Below are 7,345 nucleotides of genomic sequence, written 5' to 3'. Positions count from 1 at the left end.
TCCCTCAGGGGACATTTTGGGGACATTTTGGGGACACGGGCAGAGCCCGGGGTCCCTCAGGGGTCCCTTTTAGGACCCTCTGGGGACAGTGACAGAGCCCGGGGTCCTTTGGGGACACTTTGGGCACACTTTGGGGACAGTGACAGAGCTCAGGATCCCTCAGGGGTCCCCTTGGGGACACTTTGGGGACATTTTGGGGACCCCGGGCTCTGCCTGTGTCCCCTCAGGGAGCAGTGACAGCCCGGGGTCCCTCAGGGGTCCCTTTGAGGACACTTTGGGGACACTGGCAGAGCCCGGGATTCATCAGGGGACACTTTGGGGACGCTTTGGGGACACTTTGGGGACACTCTGGGGACACTTTGGGGACGCTTTGGGGACACTTTGGGGACACTTTGGGGACACTTTGGTCCCCTCGGCGCCCCCGGCCCCGACCTTCCCCTCACACGCCCAACATGGCGGCGCGCCGCCGCCGTCGCGCTCTGATGACGCAACGGCCGCGCCGCTCCCCCTCCCTCCCGGAAGGTCCCGCCACTCAACCCGCCGCCACTCTCAAGATGGCGGCCCGGGCTCTCCGCTGACGTCATGACGGCGCGCCGCGCGCGGGGCGGGCGGGCGGAGGGCGGCGGCGGCGGCTCCGGCGGGGCGGGCGCGGGGACGGGGGGCGGCCCCAACATGGCGGCGGCGGCGGCGGCTCCTCCCGCTTCCCCGCCGGGCCCCGCTTCCTCACCGGGCCCCTCATCCCCGCCGGGACCCCGTTCGCCGCCGCCGCCCCCCCCCTCAAGATGTCGGCGGCGGCCCGGTCGCGCGCGGCGTGACGTAGTCAGGCCCCGCCGGCGGGAGGGGGGCGGGGGAGCGGCCGGAGCGGCGCAGGCGGCGGGACCGGGACCGGGACCGGGACCGGGAGCAGAACCGGGAGCGGGCGGAGTCCCGGGGCGGCTCTTCAGGGCGCCATGGCCCCGGCGCGGCGGCGGCGGCGCGGGCCCGGGCCGGGCGCGGGGCGGCGGCGGCGCTGAGCGGGAGCAGCCCCGCGGGCGCGGCCCCGGGGGCCCGGTCCGGTGAGTGCCGGGGGGGGCCCGGCGGGGCGGGCGGGCCCGGGGCGGTGCGAGGGCTCGGGGCGAGCGCGGAGGAGGCGCTGACAGCCCCCAGACCCCCTCGTACCGGCCCCGTCCCGGGTGCTGAAAGGCGGAGCGGGGACAGGGGGACACCGGGGGACAGCGGGGACAGGGGGGACAGCGGGGACAGGCGGCTCCCGGTGCGCCGCGGAGGGGGGACAGGACAGGGTGGGGCAGCGGGGCTCCGGGGGGTGCGGGGGGTGCTGGCGGCGGAGGGGACCGGGAAGGGGGAGCCGTGAGGGGAACGTGAGGGGAGAATGTGGGGGGACAGTGAGGGGATCGTGAGGGGACAGTGAGGGGATCGTGAGGGGATCGTGAGGGGATCATGAGGGGACAGTGAGGGGATCGTGAGGGGGGAACGTGAGGGGATGGTGAGGGGATGGTGAGGGGACCGTGAGGGAATCATGAGGGGGGAACCGTGAGGGGGGATCATGAGGGGACAGTGAGGGGATCGTGAGGGGATCGTGAGGGGGGAACGTGAGGGGATGGTGAGGGGATCGTGAAGGGACAGTGAGTGGAACGTGAGGGGGGAATCGTGAGGGGATGGTGAGGGGACCGTGAGGGGATCGTGAGGTGGGAACGTGAGGGGATCGTGATGGGACAGTGAGGGGATCGTGATGGGACAGTGAGGGGATCGTGAGGGGACAGTGAGGGGATGGTGAGGTGGGAACGTGATGGGACAGTGAGGGGATCGTGAGGGGATGGTGAGGGGATGGTGAGGGGACCGTGAAGGGACAGTGAGTGGAACGTGAGGGGGGAATCGTGAGGGGAACGTGAGGGGAGAATGTGGGGGGACAGTGAAGGGATCGTGAGGAGATGGTGAGGGGAACGTGAGGGAATCATGAGGGGGGAACCGTGAGGGGACAGTGAGGGGAACCATGAGGGGATCGTGAGGGGACTTTGAGGGGAATGTCAGGGGCACGTGAGGGGAATGTGAGGTGAATGTGAGGGGATCGTGAGGGGAACGTGAGGGGAGCGTGAGGGGGGAACTGTGAGGGGACAGTGAGGGGATCGTGAGGGGACGGTGAGGAGAACATGAGAGGACAGTGAGGGGGGAACTGTGAGGGGACAGTGAGGGGAACCATGAGGGGACAGTGAGAAGATCGTGAGGGGACAGTGAGGGGATTGTGAGGGGGGAACGTGAGGGGATCATGAGGGGATCGTGAGGGGATCCAGGTGAGGGGGGGCTGAATTGAGGGAGGGTCACGGAGTCTGGGAGGGGTCCTGGGGCTCCAGGACAACTAAGGGGGGGTCTGTGGGGGGATCCAGGTGTGCAGGAAGGGTCTGTGGGGATCCAGGTGTGCAGGTAGGGTCTGTGGGGGGATCCAGGTGTGCAGGAAGGGTCTGTGGGGATCCAGGTGTGCAGGAAGGGTCTGTGGGGGATCCAGGTGTGCAGGAAGGGTCTGTGGGGGGATCCAGGTGTGCAGGAAGGGTCTGTGGGGGGATCCAGGTGTGCAGGTAGGGTCTGTGGGGGATCCAGGTGTGCAGGAAGGGTCTGTGGGGGGATCCAGGTGTGCAGGAAGGGTCTGTGGGGGGATCCAGGTGTGCAGGTAGGGTCTGTGGGGGATCCAGGTGTGCAGGAAGGGTCTGTGGGGGATCCAGGTGTGCAGGAAGGGTCTGTGGGGGGATCCAGGTGTGCAGGAAGGGTCTGTGGGGGGATCCAGGTGTGCAGGTAGGGTCTGTGGGGGATCCAGGTGTATCGGGGGGGGGATCTGTGACAGTGCCCAGGTATGTGGGTGGGGCTGTTGGAGGGTCCAGGTGGATCCAGATGTGCAGGGTGGGGCTGTGACAGTGCCCAGGTGTGCAGGGTGGGGCTGTAGGGGGGTCCAGGTGGATCCAGGTGTGCCGGGGTGGGGCTGTGACAGTGCCCAGGTGTGCAGGAGGGATTGTAGGGGTGTCCAGGTGGATCCAGGTGTGCAGGGTGGGGCTGTGACAGTGCCCAGGTGTGCAGGGTGGGGCTGTAGGGGGGTCCAGGTGGATCCAGGTGTGCAGGGTGGGGCTGTAGGGGTGTCCAGGTGGATCCAGCTGTGCAGGGTGGGGCTGTGACAGGATCCAGCTGTGCAGGGTGGGGCTGTAGGGGGGTCCAGGTGGATCCAGGTGTGCAGGGTGGGGCTGTAGGGGGGTCCAGGTGGATCCAGGTGTGCCGGGGTGGGCTCTGTGTCCAGGAGAAGCCCCGAGCTGGGGGCTGGGCAGGGGAACTGCTTGGAGGCCTTTGGAGCAGCTTTGGGACCATCCTGGAACCCCTTGGAGCAGCTTTGGGATCATCCAGAACCCCTTGGAGCAGATTTGGGATCATCCTAGAGGAGCTTTGGGATCATCCAGAACCTCTGGAACAGCTTTGGGATCACCCTAGAAGAGCTTTGGGATCATCCAGGACTTCTGGAACAGCTTTGGGATTGTCCTAGAGGAGCTTTGGGATCATCCAGGACCCCTTGGAGCAGCTTTGGGATCATCCAGGACCCCTTGGAGCGGCTTTGGGATCATCCAGGACCTCTGGAGTAGCTTTGGGATTGTTCTGGAGGAGCTTTGGGATCATCCAGGACCTCCTGGAACAACTTTGGGATTGTCCTGGAGCAGCTTTGGGATCATCCAGGACCTCCTGGAGGAGCTTTGGGATCATCCAGGACCTCTGGAACAGCTTTGGGATTGTCCTGGAGCAGCTTTGGGATCATCCAGGACCTCCTGGAGGAGCTTTGGGATCATCCAGGACCTCTGGAATAGCTTTGGGATCACCCTAGAAGAGCTTTGGGATCATCCAGGACCTCTGGAACAGCTTTGGGATTGTCCTGGAGCAGCTTTGGGATCATCCAGGACCCCTTGGAGCAGCTTTGGGATCATCCAGGACCCCTTGGAGCGGCTTTGGGATCATCCAGGACCTCTGGAGTAGCTTTGGGATTGTTCTGGAGGAGCTTTGGGATCATCCAGGACCTCCTGGAACAACTTTGGGATTGTCCTGGAGCAGCTTTGGGATCATCCAGGACCTCCTGGAGGAGCTTTGGGATCATCCAGGACCTCTGGAACAGCTTTGGGATTGTCCTGGAGCAGCTTTGGGATCATCCAGGACCTCTGGAGAAGCTTTGGGATTATCCTGGAGCAGCTTTGGGATCATCCAGGACCTCTGGAACAGCTTTGGGATCATCCAGGACTTCTGGAGCAGCTTTGGGATTTTCCTGGAGCAGCTTTGGGATCATTCAGGACCTCTGAAGCAGCTTTGGGACCATCCTGGAACCCCTTGGGTCACCTCTGGGATCATCCTAGAGGAGCTTTGGGGTCTTCCAGGACCTCTGGAACAGCTTTGGGATTGTCCTGGAGCAGCTTTGGGATCATCCAGGACCTCTGGAACAGCTTTGGGATTGCCCTGGAGCAGCTTTGGGATCATCCAGGACCTCCTGGAACAACTTTGGGATCATCCAGGACCTCCTGGAACAACTTTGGGATCATCCAGGAGCAGCTTTGGGCTCATTCCGACCTTTTTGGAGCAGCCACGACCCCACACCCCGAATTCCCTGAGGATCCCAAATCCTGGATCCCGAAAATCCCCTCGGTGCAGGAATTTGGGATGGCCCAGGAGGAGCTCCCGAGGGGATTTATTTGGGGGGAAAAAGCCAATTTTGGGCTAAACGAGCTCGTTAAGGATTCACAGGCACTTCCCAAAATTAATTGGGATTGCATTTGGGGCTTCCACCCTCTCGTTCTGGAACAGGAGGGAAAAGCCCTGGGGAAAAGGTGAAAAAACTCCGGGAAAATTGAAGAAAAAAAAGGAAAAAATTCCAGAGAAACCTCCAGGACCTTGGGAATGCGGCCGTGACCTGGAGGAGGAGGAGGAGGAGAATTTCCTCTGGGAAAAACACACGGATGCGTCCCGGAATGTGTGGGATCCTCGGCCCTGACCTGGAGGAGGAGGAGAAAATTCCAATTCCTGCCTTTCCCTCTTGCTTTGGGAGGGAAAAAAAAAAAAAGGGGAAAAAAAAAAACCCACCAGGGATTTGGAGCCGTTCCCGTGGGTTTATCCTGGAAGAAAAGGGAATTTTGGAGAAAAAAATTCCATAAATCCACGAGTCGAGGCTGAGTCGAGGGGGAAAATCCGGCTTGGAATTGGTTTTTTTTCCTGGGAAAAATGAGGAAAACCACGCGGGTTTTGGGTGTGGGAGCATTCCAGACCGGGAATGCTCTGGTAGAAAGAGGAAAAATGGGGAAAATCGCTGGAAAATCGCTGGAAAATCACAGGAAAATCGGGGAAAAAACGGCAGCTTTGGCAGCGTGGTGGATCCCATTCCCCGCCCGCAATTCCCGCTGGGAATAAAAAAATAAAACCCCCGCGAATCCCAAATTTTTGGAGCCCCCCAGTGCCGGAATTCCCGGGAGCTTTGGCCCCTTTTTTCCCAGTTTTTCCCCTGTTTTTCCTGGGGAAGAGGCGGGAATTGCCCGTCCCCACTTAACCGGTTTTGCATTTAAATCGTCCCGAATCCCGCTCCGCCTTTTCTTGGGATGATGGGCTGGGGGCAGGGATCCCTCCCGGCCTCGGGAAGAGTTTGGGAATCGCTGGGAATTCGGGAAGAGCCCTTGGGACCTCGCGGTGAGAGCCCGGCGGCATTTTTAGGAAAAGAGGGAAAATCTCCTTTTTTTTTTTTTCCCCTCCATCCCCCGAGCGGGGTTTTGGGGAGGATCGCTGGGTTTTAGGGAGCGAGGGCGGATTCGGGAAGGGGGAAAAATTTGGAAAAGCTCGATTTGGGCGTGGGGGGGGTGGTGCCAATCCCAAAATGCCCACGGGGATTTGGGATCCCAAACGGGGCTTGGATGAGCGGAATTTTGGGATCGTTACAGAAACATTCTCACCCCAATTCCCGGGATTTTGAAGAAAACTCCGATTTCGGGGCCGTTTTCCCACCCGGGATGATCCCAGAAATGGGGGAAAAACGGGAATTTGGTGGTTCTGAGCGGATTTAAGGAGGATCCCGGGATCTGGAGGATCCCGGGAAGAGCAGGTGGCTCCAGCCCTCGTCCCATTCCCACTTGGAATCCACAAATTTGGGATTTCCTCCCCAAAATCCTGGCGGGTTTTGGAGCGTTTGAGGGAGCGCCGACGTGGCGCCGGTTTTTGGGATCACAGCGTCCCGAGGGGTTGGAATTTTGGGGTGCTGCTCGTGGAATAACCCTAAAAACGGCAGCTGCCTGGAGCACCTGGACAGAAACACCTGGATTTGCTCCGGGTTTGGGATTTGGCATTTGGGATTTTCCTCTGGATTGGGATTTGCTCCAGGTTTGGGATTTGGGATTTGCTCCGGGTTTGGGATTTGGGATTTGCTCCGGATTTGGGATTTATTCCACGTTTGGGATTTGTTCCAGGTTTGGGATTTGGGGTTTTGCTCTGGATTTGGGATTTGCTCCAGGTTTGGGATTTGGGATTTGCTCCGGATTTGGGATTTATTCCACGTCTGGGATTTGTTCCAGGTTTGGGATTTGCTCTGGGTTTGGGATTTGGGATTTTGCTCTGGATTTGGATTTGCTCCAGGTTTGGGATTTTGCTCTGGATTTGGATTTGTTCCAGGTTTGGGATTTGCTCCAGGTTTGGGATTTGGGATTTTGCTCTGGATTTGGGATTTTGCTCTGGATTTGGATTTGTTCCAGGTTTGGGATTTGGGATTTGCTTCAGGTTTGGGATTTGTTCCAGGTTTGGGATTTGCTCTGGGTTTGTGATTTGTTCCAGGTTTGGGATTTGGGATTTGCTCCAGGTTTGGGATTTGGGATTTGCTCCAGGTTTGGGATTTGGGATTTTGCTCTGGATTTGGATTTGTTCCAGGTTTGGGTTTTGCTCTGGGTTTGGGATCTGTTCCAGATTTGGGATTTAGGATTTGCTTGGGTTTGGGATTTGCTCCGAATTTGGGATTAGCTCTGGGTTTGGGAATTGCTCCAGATTTGGGGTTTTCTCTGGGTTTGAGATTTGGGATTTTGCTCCCGATTTGGGATTTGCTCTGGGTTTGGGATTTGTTCCGGGTTTGGGATCTGGGATTTGCTTGGGATTTGGGATTTGCTTGGGATTTGGGATTTGGGATTTGCTTGGGATTTGGGATTTATTCTGGGTTTGGGATTTGGGATTTGCTCCCAATTTGGGATTTGGTCTGGATTTGCTCTGGGTTTGGGATTTGGGATTTGCTCCCGATTTGGGATTTGTTCTGCGTTTGGGATTTGGGATTTGCTCCCAATTTGGGATTTGCTCTGGGTTTGGGATTTGG

At 59.3% G+C, this 7,345-nt stretch overlaps 1 protein-coding gene across 1 annotated transcript in view; it reads left to right on the top strand.

Moving 5' to 3' along the window:
* The first annotated feature begins 1,032 nt into the window (after positions 1-1,032).
* Positions 1,033-7,345, top strand: part of WIZ (WIZ zinc finger) — a 28,267-nt gene continuing 21,954 nt past the window's right edge. Inside the window, exon 1 of the mRNA XM_054002352.1 lies at positions 1,033-1,055. The gene's annotated coding sequence lies outside the window, so the exon portion shown is untranslated. The remainder of the gene's footprint in view (positions 1,056-7,345) is intronic.

Source organism: Vidua macroura, chromosome 39 (assembly GCF_024509145.1).
Source record: "Vidua macroura isolate BioBank_ID:100142 chromosome 39, ASM2450914v1, whole genome shotgun sequence".
Classification (NCBI taxonomy): Eukaryota; Metazoa; Chordata; class Aves; order Passeriformes; family Viduidae; genus Vidua; species Vidua macroura.
Note: the sequence above shows the minus strand (reverse complement) of the source record. Positions and strands in the feature narration are given on the sequence as shown.